Source organism: Schistocerca cancellata, chromosome 6 (assembly GCF_023864275.1).
Source record: "Schistocerca cancellata isolate TAMUIC-IGC-003103 chromosome 6, iqSchCanc2.1, whole genome shotgun sequence".
Classification (NCBI taxonomy): Eukaryota; Metazoa; Arthropoda; class Insecta; order Orthoptera; family Acrididae; genus Schistocerca; species Schistocerca cancellata.
The window spans coordinates 711,715,897-711,731,389 of record NC_064631.1 but is presented as its reverse complement, the minus strand read 5'-3'; the positions used below and the strand labels follow the sequence as shown (position 1 = coordinate 711,731,389).

The following is a 15,493-nucleotide window of genomic DNA, read 5'->3' as shown; positions in this document are numbered from 1 at the left end:
AGTAGTTATGTCTTTTGTGGAGGACCTCAACCACAAGAAAAGTTAGGGGAGGAGTCTCAGGTCACATGCATTTTTTAGCTGGGAACTCTGTCAAATCAGCTTTGGGGAAAGATTTCATGAACACTAATCACTTGATGAAGGTGGGTGAGGCAGGGAACAGCTTGGATATGGACAGGGTGTACAACATAGGTGAGTAAGATAGCATGCATAAGTGGTAGCACTACAGTGAGCACAATTTAGCTGCTCCGTCAGCATGATCAGTCTTGACTTGGCGGTGCTGTATGGCAATTCAGTGTGGCGGTGGGGATGCTATTGCTGACTGCTGGTTGGGCACACATTGCACTGTTGCTGATGGGGTGTAACAGGAGATGGAGCTACACTACGCATGATCTGGGAAAGGGAGATTGGTAGAGGTAATTAGTGACGGTATAGCAGGTGGGTGTGGGGATATACATGGTCAAATACCTTTTGTCACAAGTAGGATGACTTGGCCTTTTTTTTATATATATATATATATATATATATATATATATATATATATATATATATATATATATATCTAAAAACAAAGATGATGTGACTTACCAAATGAAAGTGCTGGCAGGTCGACAGACACACAAACGAACACAAACATACACACAAAATTCAAGCTTTCGCAACAAACTGTTGCCTCATCAGGAAAGAGGGAAGGAGAGGGAAAGACGAAAGGATGTGGGTTTTAAGGGAGAGGGTAAGGAGTCATTCCAGTCCCGGGAGCGGAAAGACTTACCTTAGGGGGAAAAAAGGACGGGTACACACTCGCACACACACACATATCCATCCACACATATACAGACACAAGCAGACATATTAAAAGACAAAGAGTTTGGGCAGAGATGTCAGTTGAGGCAGAAGTGCAGAGGCAAAGATGTTGTTGAATGACAGGTGAGGTATGAGTGGCGGCAACTTGAAATTAGCGGAGATTGAGGCCTGGTGGATAACGGGAAGAGAGGATATATTGAAGAGCAAGTTCCCATCTCCGGAGTTCGGATAGGTTGGTATTAGTAGGAAGTATCCAGATAACCCGGACGGTGTAACACTGCGCCAAGATGTGCTGGTCGTGCACCAAGGCATGTTTAGCCACAGGGTGATCCTCATTACCAACAAACACTGTCTGCCTGTGTCCATTCATGCGAATGGACAGTTTGTTGCTGGTCATTCCCACATAGAACGCATCACAGTGTAGGCAGGTCAGTTGGTAGATCACGTGGGTGCTTTCACACGTGGCTCTGCCTTTGATTGTGTACACCTTCCGGGTTACAGGACTGGAGTAGGTGGTGGTGGGAGGGTGCATGGGACAGGTTTTACACCGGGGGCGGTTACAAGGGTAGGAGCCAGAGGGTAGGGAAGGTGGTTTGGGGATTTCATAGGGATATATATATATATATATATATATATATATATATCACAACACCAGGCTACCCTTTCCAGTAACTACAGGCATCTCAGCCAGTTTAGAGATTCCTTCAGCATATACACAAAAGATAGGATGTACCACACAAGAGTGCACAAACACCACAGAAAGTTGCCGAGAATGAGCAGTTTATTAGAAATAAAGTGCACAAACTTGAAACTGAATTACAATACAGCAATAGTGCTAGCATCATATGAATGTGCAAGATGCTACTTTAGAATTACCTTAAAGGATGGAGGATAATGAATTTATGTCAGAGGTGGCACACAATTTCAAGTTAGAGAAGATCCAATCACAGTTAACCCTTGGATGAACAACAGTAGTCTTTTGGACCTTTAGTTAAAACATTATTTGGCCCAAGTTCACTTAACTATAATTCTTTACTAATTTTGTAGTACTATATGTCAAATGCATGGCAAGTGTCTTTTAGACACCTTAGCAAACAAGCCATCTTTCAAAAAGTTTACTTATATCTGGTCTAATGGTAATTATGTTGCCAAGATTACTAATAACAATTTGGCACATCTACACTACACACTGAAAAAATCAGAAGTACTGCAAAAGCTACAACTGAGTATTCCTTAGGAATGTAAGTTTATTCCTTTATGCCATAATTGTTTCAGTTGAGCATAAATTTAATTACATAAACAGAAAATCAGGCAAGATACTTTTCTCATTTACTACTTACAGCATGGATTATACATTATCTGTCAGAAAAAAATACTATTTCGATTTTATCTTAATTTTTGTAAATGGTATGGTCCTTTGAAAATGTATATTTTGTAAATAACTCTTAAAACAGTAGAGAATACAAAAATATAACTTACAAACCAAAAGTATTGGAGACCTGACAGATGTTCTGCAGTAAAGCTCCCTCTCAGTGTGCTGAAATGTAGTTGACATCCGCACACTTATGGGCTTCCTTTAACTTACAAATTTAAGGCTAAAATATGAAATTTAAGTTAATTTTTCCACCTAAATTTTTTTTTCTAATTTGGAAAGTCACAGTACACTGCCTTTTCTGTCATATTACCAGATACTACTGATGTAATTATAAACAGTATCTTCTCTGCTCCAGCTGTCTGTATTATATAACTATTTATTACTAAAAATGTAAAAAATTGCATTTTTACAAGTTTTTTTGAATAACTTACTTGAAAACCACATCCGAAAATTTTTGAGAATTACACAAATTATTGTTTGGTTAATGTGTTAGTAGTCTGTGCAAACACGGTGGGCAATACTTTTCTGTGTAAAGTGTTGAAAATTTTTCAACATTTTGCATACTTTGTGTCACTGAATTTCTAGTGTAAAATATGCATGTTGGCAACTCTCTTTCCAGTGCTCTTCTGTTTATAATAAACAAGTGAGAACTTGCACATAAATAATCCCACATCAAGTTTTTTGTTAGAACTTTTTGTTAGATACAATGTCAGAGAGGAAATATGGTAGTGAAAGAGTGAGGTGTGTGGACTATGAAAAAGATACAAGAAGTGGTGTTTAATGAAAGTGAAAAAACACTTCACAGTTGTTGGAAATCAGCCAGAGGTACTGTAGAAATATATTGGTCCTCAAGTAATGTATTAGCATCACATCCATGGTGCAGGAATTGCTACACTCACTACAAGAAGAAATTTAGTTACAACCCATATGAACGATCACCATCACCCGAATGTGAAACTGAAGAAGACAGTGCTGATGTTTATATTCCTGGGTGTGAAACTGTTAATGCATTGAATGTTAGCATTTCTGCCATAGCCCCTACTATATCCCCCCTTAAACATCCAGGAAAGGTAAGAAGCACAAGAAGAAAATTGCATGTAAAAAAAAAGTGGGAGAAATTGAAACAAGTTTTACGCGAGCAACATCTTCAAAATTTCGTAAAGTGTATAATGTAGATGCACTTGATGCAGAACCTGAAGATAGTGATATGTGCATGAAATATTAAGTGTGGTTTCAAAACCTAAATACTGCTATCTCAGCAGCCACCTGTACTGAGGGTACATTTACTGTCACTGGCACCAGGAAGCTACTCTAAGCAGCAGATACAAAAACACACACGCACACACACTTTCAACAGCTCATAAAATAAAGAATGAGAAAGCCACTTGCACAATGTCCAGATTCTTACTGTGGGCATCCACTGCAAGATGATACACCTACTGTTGCTCTGGAATTTTACCTAAGTGATGACAAAGATTGCAGAAGGCAAAACCTTAACCAGGCTGATGTTATCTCTTTAGTGAAAAAGGTAAAAAGATATACACTATGTGATCAAAAGTATCCAGACACACCCAAAACATACATTTTTATATATATATAAGGTGCATTGACCTCCCACCTACTGCCCGGTACTCCATATCAGCAACCTCACTAATCATTAGACACCGTGAGAGAGCAGAATGGGGCACTCCGCGGAACCCAGGGACTTCAAATGTGGTCAGGTGATTGGGTGTCACTTGTGTCATACATCTGTACGTGAGATTTCCACACTCCTAAACATCCATGGGTCCACTGTTTCCAATTTGATAATGAAGAGGAAACATGAAGGGACACGTACAGCACAAAAACGTACAGGTGGACTTCGTCTGTTGACTGACAGAGGCCGCCGACAGTTGAAGAGGGTCGTAATGTGTAATGGGCAGACATCTGTCCAGACCATCACACAGGAATTCCAAACTGCATCAGGATACACTGCAAGTACTATAACAGCTAGGCAAGAGGTGAGAAAACATGGATTTCATGGTCGAATGGCTGCTCATAAGCCGCATAAAATGCCGGTAAATGCCAAACAATGCCTCGCTTAGTGTAAGGAGCGTAAATATTGGACGATTGAACAGTGGCAAAATGTTGTGTGGAGGGATGACTGAACAGTGGAAAAACATTGTGTAGAGTAATTAATCATGGTACACAATGTGGCGATCCAATGACAGGGCGTGGGTATAGTGAATGCCTGATGAATGTCCACCAGCATGTGTAGTGCCAACAGTAAAATTCGGAGGTGGAGGTGTTATGGTGTGGTCGTGTTTTTCATGGAGGTGGCTTGCACTCCTTGTTGTTTTGCATGGCACTATCACAGCACAAGCCTACAATGATGTTTTAAGCACCTTCTTGCTTCCCACTGTTGAAGAGCCATTCAAGGATGGCGATTCCATCTTTCAACACGATCGAGCACCTGTTCATAATGCACGGCCTGTGGTGGAGTGGTTACATGAAATACCATCCCTATAATGGATTGGCCTGCACAGAGTCCTGACCTGAATCCTATAGAACACCTTTGGGATGTTTTGGAACGCCGACTCTGTGGCAGGCCTCACTGACCGACATCGATACCTTTCCTCAGTGCAGCACTTCGTGAAGAATTGGTTGATATTCCACAAGCACCTGATTGAACGTATGCCTGCGAGAGTGGAAGATGTCATCAAGGCTAAAAGTGAGCCAACACCATACCGAATTACCAGCATTACTGATGGAGGGTGCCACGAACTTGTAAGTGATTTTCAGCCAGGTGTCTGGATACTTTTGATAACATAGTGTATGATAAGATCAATAGGAAAAGCATATCTCCTAACGGAAAAGGAGAACCTAAATTTAAAAATTGGTCTCACAAAATTCTACTCCTTATGACTAAAATGCGTAAAATACCAGCCAGTGAAGGAAGTATCCACATGTATTCACAGCACTGATTTGAAACTTGTATTTTTTCATCATAAGCAGTGTCACACGAAAGAAGTACACAGATATGGACCTGATGCTTTTGTGTATTCGTCAAGAGCCGCAAGGTAAATGTTGATTGCAGGCGTGTGCAATGTGTCCTGGTGCTGAAGTGAAGACTGATTAAGCGTTACACTTTCATGATTCTGCCAATGATGTAACCTATGCATTGTAGGAGGGAGGAGGGTTGGTAAAGAAGATAGTACACCAGAGAACTTTGTTACAGAGGTTAGGCATTGGTTCATGAATGAAATATCACCATCATATCAAGAGGATTCAAAGCCTGACCACAGAAGAAGTAAAATCTGCCACATCCCAGAATACTGACACATTAGTTCTTCATTTCAACTTTGTTGAGAACTGGTCTGTTGCTATGCAGAACAAAATTCAAAATTACCACAGGCACATATCACAGGTATTAATATTCACATGTGTTACTCACTTTCTTGGAACATCACACTGTTTTGCTACTGTCAGTGATGATCTTGTTCATGACAGTACACATGCATACTACGCTGTCAGAATGATAATTGATGACATAGCATCTAGAGGCATTTCTTAAACATGTGTGTATGACTGATGGTGCGGCATCTCATTTTAAAAACCATTTTCAGCTATATGAGCTTTGCCAACACCGCAGTGCAGGAATTAAGACAAAAAATGGTTATTTTCAGCAATAGGTAATGGAAAAAGTGCATAAGATAGGGCAGGAGGCCTCTGTAAACATCTTGCAACAAAATTTAATCTCCAGCATGAAGCTGCTATACAAGATGCTACTGGATTTGTCGACACCAGATCAACATTAGTAACAAATGTGAAACTTAATTCTAAATGAAAATACTCCTTAAGGGAATTCCATTTAAATAAAGAGAGAAGAGTGTTCTGCTGTGAAGCCTGTGGTAGGAATTCAATCAAGTCACTACTGGTTTGCATCCCAGAGCAGCACATACATTGCAAGAATGGTGCAGCCTGTTACTGTGTGTGAAATGCAGAGACCACACTATACATTACAAGACTTTGTAGTGAGCTACTTCATTTATGGTATGTATGACAATCAGTGATGGCTTGGATAGATAATAAGTGTCTCTCATTACCTGCAAGACACAATTGTCTCCTTTATGACACCTCATGGTCCTGCTAATGATTTCAAATGGCCATTATCAAAAGATCAGTGTGCAGTCCCCATTTCCCAAGTACTGCTGTTGTTGGATCATGTTCATCTGTCTACAATTTCAGCTCGGCTATACAAGTTCAATGAGAAGCAATTAGAAAAAAACAAATGAACTCTTTTCAACAGTGCAGTGTTGATTGTTACATTGTAGGCAATTTAATTCATGGAAAGTCATGAAATAGGAAAATCATGACAGAAACTATAATAATTTGTAAATATCACAAAAAAATGGGTATAAGTATTCTGTATCTCATTTTTGTTATAAAATGCTTTCTATTAAATTATGAATTGTTTTCCCCCTCACTTATAATGTTGTAAAGTATTTTGTTTCAGAAATACCAGTTTTGAATGACATTTACTTAAAATCAATGGTCAATTTAAATATTTCATCCATGAGATTCTGACCTTACAAGTAGAGCTAGGTCTACCTAAAAAATTTCTCACATTTTGTACAGACTAGTATTGCCTAGTCTGATTGCATTCACTAAGTACAATGACCAACTAATGTACCACAAATTTTTTAAAACATTTAGGATGGGGGTATTGGAGAAAATTTCCAAACAACCCAAAAAGTTTCAGATTCTTTCATCTTTATATATAAATATTTTGACAGTTTAAACATGACGAATGTTTTTACAAAGGATATTTCAGACCAATTTTCTGTGCTATTTCCTACGGTGAGATAACTTGTTGCTTGGCTTCCTAAATACCGTTGGACAAGAGAACAAGGGCATCAACAAATCCCAGACAATTTAAACATAAGTTTAAACATAAGTATGACATAATTTAAACATAAGTTTAAATTGCCTAGGATTTGCTGATGACCTTGCTGTCTTGTCCAACAGTATTCAGGAAACCAATCAACAAGTTATCTCACTACAGGAAACAGCACAGAAAATTGGTCTTGGAATATCCTTTGAAAAAAAGTCATCATGTTAACTGAACCGCCACTCATAAACAAAATTGCCATAGGAAACCAAGAAATCAAAATTGTAGATAAATTTAAATATCTGAGAGAAATCATAACATATAACCTCAATGAAAAGCCAACATGGCATAACAGAATAAACACACTGACTAGAGCACAATATATCACCAAGAACACCTACAACAAAAAACCTGTCAATAGCAACAAAATTAAAACACTACAAAACAGTCACTCAACCAGAAACAACATACGCTAGTGAAACTATCTTCAAAACAACTAACACTGCACAAATAGACAAAATACTCAAAATAGAGAGAAGAATTATCAGAACGTGCATCAACAAATTGTACCACAAAGATGGACACTGGAGAGTAGCTACAAATGAAAGAATCTACAAGCAAATAGAACTGGTAATGACTACAATCAGGATGAAAAGAATTTCATTTTTCAGAAATCTAATCAGAACACCAGAGAACAGTATCATCAGGAGAATAATAGAAAAATTGTGGAATAGTAAGTGCAAGATTAAGTGGATAACAGAAATCAAGGAAGATATGGGTGAGCTACAGATTACCTTGGAAGACCTACGAAACAAAACTGACAAAATCAGGAAATCGCAGACTGCAAACGAGAATCAACAAACAGACAATAGGAAGGGTGATTTCAGATGAAGAAAGAAGGATGAGATCTGAGCGAATGAAGAAGTACTGGGCTGACAGGAAACTGAAAAATTCTTTGTATAAAGTTGGCTAGAATGGTCCAATAAAGGCCATAAAATGTAAATATTAATAATAGTAATGTGATAGCTGACAGTTAGCAGTTCTTCCATATTATCATGTCAATAGCAACAAAATTAAAACACTACAAAACAGTCACTCAGCCAGAAATAACATACGCTAGTGAAACCATCTTCAAAACAACTAACACTGCACAAATAGACAAAATACTCAAAATAGAGATATTTTCAAAACATAATTTAGAAATTCGCAAAAAGTTACATATTTCACAGTTTATTTTTCCAAAAAATAAAATAAAAATGAAGATCTCAGAAGTGTAAATGTATTAATAATGTCTCATAGTATTGGGAATATGGCATTGATTGAAAATAAATCCAGATCTCTTCAACTTTTGGTTTCTTTATTACAATTTTTTAATTTTCCTTTTGTTACAACATGTTCACGAATACTCTCATTTAGAGAGATGTGTAGTGTTTTACTAAATCATCAGAAAATCAAAATATTGTAGGTTTCGAGAGGTATCACGTGCAACTTCAACATATATTTTTTCAGCAAACTCTAAAATAGTGATGTGACACATTCACTCTCGATCTGTATGATTTGAGACAAAATCACCTAGATCATCATCGGAAGTAACCAAAGTGATCACAATTTTGAATCAATAGTTCCTCGATGTCTTGAAGATGAAGTTCTTCTTGAGTGGTAAGATGGCAGTGATTCAAATACTGACAGCCTCCAGGATATTGAATCTGTCTCTTCTAGCATTACAAACAACATAAGTACCAATTTCCATATTTTTCATGGTAGAGTTCAGCAGAATAAAACACCGCCACTACACAGCAATATTTTGAGTCCACAATATCATGACAATTCCACTGTCATGTATCTGTCAGTAAGAATGTAGGGACTATTTTATCTCACAAACAATGCTAGAAGAGGTCATGCACTATACTAATTTAGAAGGTAGACACATTGCCTGTATCAAGGAAAAAATTGGCAGGATATTGCCACCTGAGGAAATTAATACATTTTTTTGGACTCTGCTCAGACAATGCAAACCACTGTTGCTTCTACTACAGTAAGGACGCTATCAAAGACATTGGGAAGAACCTCAACAAACATTAAATGCATAATTTCTTCCCCAAATATTCCATTATTTGACGAAATATTGGAGCAAAAGATTACAGCAATGCAAACTTAGAGATAAAAAACAAGGTAAGTTCACCAGAAATGATGACGTTTAAGATACGAGAAGTTTCATCCCTATCAAATCATCCTGAAGACAATTTGACAACCATAGTTTATGTGCCCCCCCCCCCCCCCCCCCAAAAAAAAAAAAGTCATACTGCTCAGCTCCTTGCACCACAGTGCCACAGTAGACAAAAGGCATAAAAAAGCAACAAAACAGATTTAAATAACCATCTGCAAGTTATATACAAAATTATGTCAGCATTCACCCTCTAAAGAGTTCATGCATACTGTGCTGGCTGTAGTTGCATAGGACAAATATTCAATTTAAAAACAACATTAAAATACAAAATGCTCAGGTATAGCCCAATCGTATGTCACTTTGTGGAACTGAAGAAGGCGTATGATTACATCAATCCCTTTTTATCAAACACACACACACACACACACACACACACACACACACACACACACACTGAAGTTAAAACCATTCCAGCAGAGTGACATTCTGACTCCTATCATCTTTGACCTGGTTTTGGACAAAGTCATCCAAGAGTGGAAGAAAGATCTTAAAAGCCGGAACTACTGCAAACCAAACAACCAGCAAGACATAAAAATAAGATCCAAATTTCCTGCCTAACTTTCACAGATGATCTGGCATTACTAGCAGACAATGAGACAACAGCAATTAAACAGGTACAGGCTCTGAAGGTATGTACTAAAAGAGCTGGCTTACACTGCTAAAAACCGATCAAAAAATATGGACGAATCAGAAGAGTTCCATACCTCAAGTATGTAGGTGAAATCCTTGAACCTATAGGTGAAGGGAAAATGACAGAGAAAATTCAGCTCCAAAACTTTAGGAGAGCATAGGGTAAAAATCTACCACACAAAAATCATGCAGTATAAGAAAATCTCATATGCTAGCAAATCACTTACACTTCACAGAAAAGATAATCTAAAGAGATCCTAAAAGAAGAATGCAAATTTCTGTGATACTTGGCCCCAAATAAACAGAAGGTGGGTACAGACTACAACCCAAAAAGAAACTATCAAATCTCATGGCAAACATCAGAAAAAGAAGATTAATATTTTAAGGGCATATCCACAGATTCCCAGCAACAAGGGTCAGTCACAAAATTGCTGCATAAATCAAAAAACTCCAAACTGTACCCTGGATCCAGCAGATCAACAAGGATTTAGAAAAGTCCATGAAACAACATTTTCAACAGAAGCACAAACCTATACAGAAAAAAAAAGAAAAATAATAGCAAATGGGAAGTGCCAGAGAATGAAGTATCACAAGACCAGGAAAACGGAGGGAGGGAGGGAGGGAGGGAGGGAGGGAGGGAGGATACCCTTTAGCTTTGTGTGATACAACAGAGTGCAGACACACACAATAATAAAAATAATAATAAATCGCAAAATACCCTAAGACTTCAAGAAGAATATAATAATTCCAATCCCAAAGAAAGCAAGTGTTGACAGATGTGAAAATTGCCGAACTATCAGTTTAATAAGCCACGGCTGCACAATACTAACATGAATTCTTTACAGACGAATGGAAAAACTGGTGGAAGCCAGGGAAGATCAGTTTGGATTCCGTAGAAATGTTGGAACATGTGAGGCAATACTGACCCTACGACTTATCTTAGAAAATAGATTAAGGAAAGGCAAACCTACGTTTCTAGCATTTGTAGACTTAGAGAAAGCTGTTGACAATGTTGACTGGAATACTCACTTTCAAATTCTGAAGGTGGCAGGGGTAAAATACAGGGAGCGAAAGGCTATTTACAATTTGGAAATACGGAAGCGTCCGATCCCGGCCGTCTGTTTTGACCCATGACATCACAAATATGGCGGAAACGACCATAAACTACGATTCCAATATCGCGCATATAAAGTCGTTACGTACACATTATGAGGACGAAAATACATCGAAAAACAAACACACACACGTTCCACAAAAAGCCTAATGACGCTAACGGGACAAGCGCGGGAAATAGGGGTTTTTGGGTGGGGACAAACTAAATATAAACAAATTTAGACACCCACCCCCAAACAAAACCACGCAAAACATCGAAAAAACCGACATCACAAAACTCCCCAAACATCACTAAACACATCATCATCTGGAATCGGACACTTCCCTTGACCTATATAACTCAACAGCAGCTCCCGATTCCATAAATTGGGATAGAACACTTCCCTTGACCTACATAGCTCAACAGCAGCTCCCAACATTCACAGTCACACATTGGGATCGAACACTTCCCTTGACCTGTTATCCTTACAACTTCACGTACAGCCGTCCCTCGTCCTAGATGCCGGAACTTTAAGTAAGCCTCATTTATTCACGACATATTGAACACTTCACGACTTCATCCAAAAATCCGAATAGTTGAAGAAATTTTATTAGAGACAACGCACTGTCCCCCTTCATAGCCGACAACCGAAAACTGTTGACCCTGTCAGTCATATCCACACCTACCAGAGACATAAAAAAAGCAATTTACCAAAATTCACACACGACGCCAAACTCGCAAACTAAACCAAAAACATCACCTAACACCACCAGAGAGCACCACCGATCGCATCAAAACGACACCTACAAACATGCCACTCTAGCAAACTAAATTCCGATGAGCAGGGCCTAAAGCAGTAGGTTTATATCTATGCTGACACTCCTGTAACGCTGCAGGCAGTTAGGAATTAACAAGTAGGAAGATACTAACAATTAGCAACTAGAATAGAATAATAGCTGTAGTCTGCCTATTATCCTGTAGTATCCTGTCTGTAGCTTACAATAATTAACATAGTACCATATAATAATAAAAAGAAATAGCTGCTGAATATCTAATATTGTAGAATAGTTATGACCCACTAATCACTAAGGTGGTGGGTTCCTTTGTATAAATATTAAATATTGATGTTGAATAAAGAACTTTTTTTTATTTTTATTTTTTAAAAAAAAAAACTAAATTCCGCGCTGTCTTGACGTCACACCACAACAGCCTTACGTCACGGGTCAAAGCCGACGGGTGGGATCGGACGCTTCGGTCGACCCTACAATTTGTACAGAAACCAGATGGCAGTTATAAGAGTCGAGGGGCATGAAAGGGAAGCAGTGGTTAGGAAGGGAGTGAGACAGGGTTGTAGCCTATCCCTGATGTTATTCAATACAGAAATGCTCAATGTCTTAAATAGGTTTCTACAAAAATTATGGTTTCTCCTTTGCACCATGTTCTTATTGCTTGCTTATACTAAATGTGTATTGAACATTTGAACTGTATGGTTCCAGGTGTTAACTCCACACAACAACATGGAGTGAAAGTATGTAAACTCAGCTAGTACCCAGGTCTTAAAGTCACATCATAAAGAGTTTCAAAAAGTGCAAAAAATTCTTATGGAACTTATCTACACATTAATCCACATGTTAGTGTTATCGAGCTGGGCCCCAAGGAATTTTACACATAGGTTTCAGTTAAGTGTATGGACATTAATGTATGTTTCTTGCTGGTAAGCAAGTCTAGTGTTAATTGTACATAATCACATGTTATATCTTTGTGACATGCAGTTTTAGCCCTGTGCATCTATAATTTGGGGTGTGTATTGAATGGTTGAATTTGAACCTTTGTATAGTATCTTCGCGTCATCACAAACAATAAAATCTTTTAAAATCTTTGAATGTTCCTTTAAAGACTTAAGACAATTGTTTTTCTCCCCATTTCAAGAAGAGACACAGACCCAATGCCAAATCTTGTACAACTCTGCATTTTAAATCTCCCATTCCATGCTCAATTTATTCCCTGCGTGCAGTTTGTCAATGTGATCATCTCCCTGTTATGATGCAAAAACAGTAGTAAAAAGTCAAGTGCTGCAAATGGTATCTAAGGCAGTGCAAGCTGCATATTTATCAGTCATAAAAACTGCAGTATTTATGCCATCATCCCAAAATAAGACCTCTACATTTTAGATGGTTAATTACCAGACTAAAATAAAACCAGGTAAAAAATGTGGTGTGTGGAGCAAATAGTATAAAATATTCAGAAACATCAGGCAAGCATTATACAGCATGTGGTACAGGAAAATGAAAGAACTTTAAATGTGCCACATGAACATGTGCTTGCCTTGCTAATGCAGTCATACCTATTGCAAATGCCATTTTGTGTGCCCGTTAGCCCAATTTGTACTTCTGTAAGCAATTTCACAAGAATACTTTGTTTCTGTAGAAAGTTACATATAGGCAACTCTTGCATTTTTCAGTATAGTGCAGACATAAACATTACATTTCACTAGTGATCAATTTATTACTTATCACAATCTTTATTTGGATTTAACATTCATTGGCCTCCTCAACTCTCAACCAAATTGCCAACTTTCAACCTCACCTAGACCTTGGGCTTGCTACAAAGCAATCTGTCACCACAACCAAGATTTCAGTGGTGGTGGTGGTGGGGGGGGGGGGGTCGTGTACCACACTTAACCCAGTTTTCTCCATGCCGTTTTTATTATACACCTGAACTAAAAAGTCAGCTGGATCACATAGTAAGGCACTTCACTTATTAAAAATCTGCATAGTCTGCATGGGGTATAAGAAAACGATGTATCTGCAAAGTAATTCTACATTTTGTCTTTGTCCAAGAAAATAAAATGCAATTTTACAAACTGGTCGCTGAAATGATGTTTGTATCCTTTAGGAAAATTAATATTATGATGAAACATGTTAAATCTCATGGATTTCAATATTTTACTAAAATTTGCAAAATCATGATGGGAAGTCAGAAAACTATAATGGAAATGGATAAAGAATATACGAATTGATAAAGTGATATTCTACGTGTATTTAAGATGAAATGTCTTCCAGGACATTACAGGATTTTCTGGACAGAAATAGTAGCAGTAAAAGTTTGCTGTAATTATTCACCAGCTTTACACTCAATTATTAATGTTACTGTGCGTTATTTTTCAACTTCGCTACAACTCACCGTAGGCATTCACAATACGAGATGCCACATGAGCTATTATACAGCATTACTGTCATGTATGTCTCGTGTCATAATGTGCAACAGCTAGCACGTGCTACAACGCCTGACAACGACCTAGGCTTGATAGGCTAAGAAATATCATAAACACTTGTTAATCATTTTCAATACTACCTAGGAATTTATCAAGTTACACATATGCTAGGGAAAGAACCAATGAAGGTGCTAATCATTGACTTACTTTCCAATTATAGGAACAAGAACTTTTAGAATCCTGATTTATCACAGCCACTTTGCAACATGCGCTCTGGCATTAAACCCTATTTGCCATAGTTCATCATCAATCGCATAACAAGTTTTATGGCAGATTACGTTAGGACAGAAACTCAAAATGTAACTTTATTCTCATTTATATAGTTTTACGAATTGTAGTGGACTTGATTCTTAAAATGAATTTTCTCGCGAATGGCATCCTCTTTCTTGCAGTATCGACTTTAGAGACAGACTTGATCAGTTGAAGTGTATAGGCCAAAGTTCTTACCTCCAAGTTGTTCGTCGCTGTTCTGCGCAGATTGGTGTATCGACAATAATTTATTTCGAGATGGTTACATGGCCAAGCTTTCAGCTAGGTGCCAAGAGGTCATAGTATAGTTCAACATGAGATAGTGTGAGAGATACTTTTCTTAAAGGACCATAGTTTATTTGTCAGTTGTACTGTAAATACGGAGCAAATAGTAGATCTGACATTGCATATTTACAAACAAATAGACTTTTACATACACATTTTGTTCCACAATTAAATTAGTAATGGTCCCCAACTCCCAGTTCTGAGTCGGGGGATTTATCTTGCTCGTAACTCAAACGCTGGGTAGGGCTCCTTCTGTCCCATTACCAGCTCGCCTGGTATTGGTTGAAAAGTTCCAAACTCTTTTTTCTACTTGAACAGCCTGCTGTACCTAGAGGACGAAAAATATTCAAATAAAATTTTATTAATGGCAGGGGACAAGTAACATAGACATACATGGTGATTCAGCTGCATATATGTTTTATGCAACACGCAATGCCTTCAAAAACCATGTTCGATATTTTCATATTCTCTTGCTCGCTAAGCGCCAACTATTGGTCCTACAGAAAAAATGAACATGATCTTTCTGTGGGAAATGTAAGGTACTTAAATTTTGTAACAGGGTACGTTCTCGCTGGAGGCCTCGGTTTTCGAGTTATTCAAGAAAAACGCGTTTTGAAGGTCACTTTTGTACGTTTTTCTTGAATAACACGGAAACTACAGTCTCTAGAGAAAGCTAATAGTTTGCGCTT

General features: G+C 37.9%; 1 protein-coding gene across 4 annotated transcripts in view; it reads right to left on the bottom strand.

Annotated features, from left to right (window-relative positions):
* Positions 1-14,826, bottom strand: part of LOC126190933 (dTTP/UTP pyrophosphatase) — a 97,813-nt gene extending 82,987 nt beyond the window's left edge. The window contains exon 1 of one of the 4 annotated variants that reach the window (XM_049931573.1): positions 14,718-14,826. The gene's annotated coding sequence lies outside the window, so the exon portion shown is untranslated. Of the gene's footprint in view, positions 1-2,280; positions 2,333-14,179; positions 14,277-14,417; positions 14,622-14,717 lie in introns of those variants that run through there. The other 3 variants (XM_049931572.1, XM_049931575.1, XM_049931576.1) reach the window with 3 other exon arrangements.
* Between the last annotated feature and the right edge of the window lie 667 nt (positions 14,827-15,493).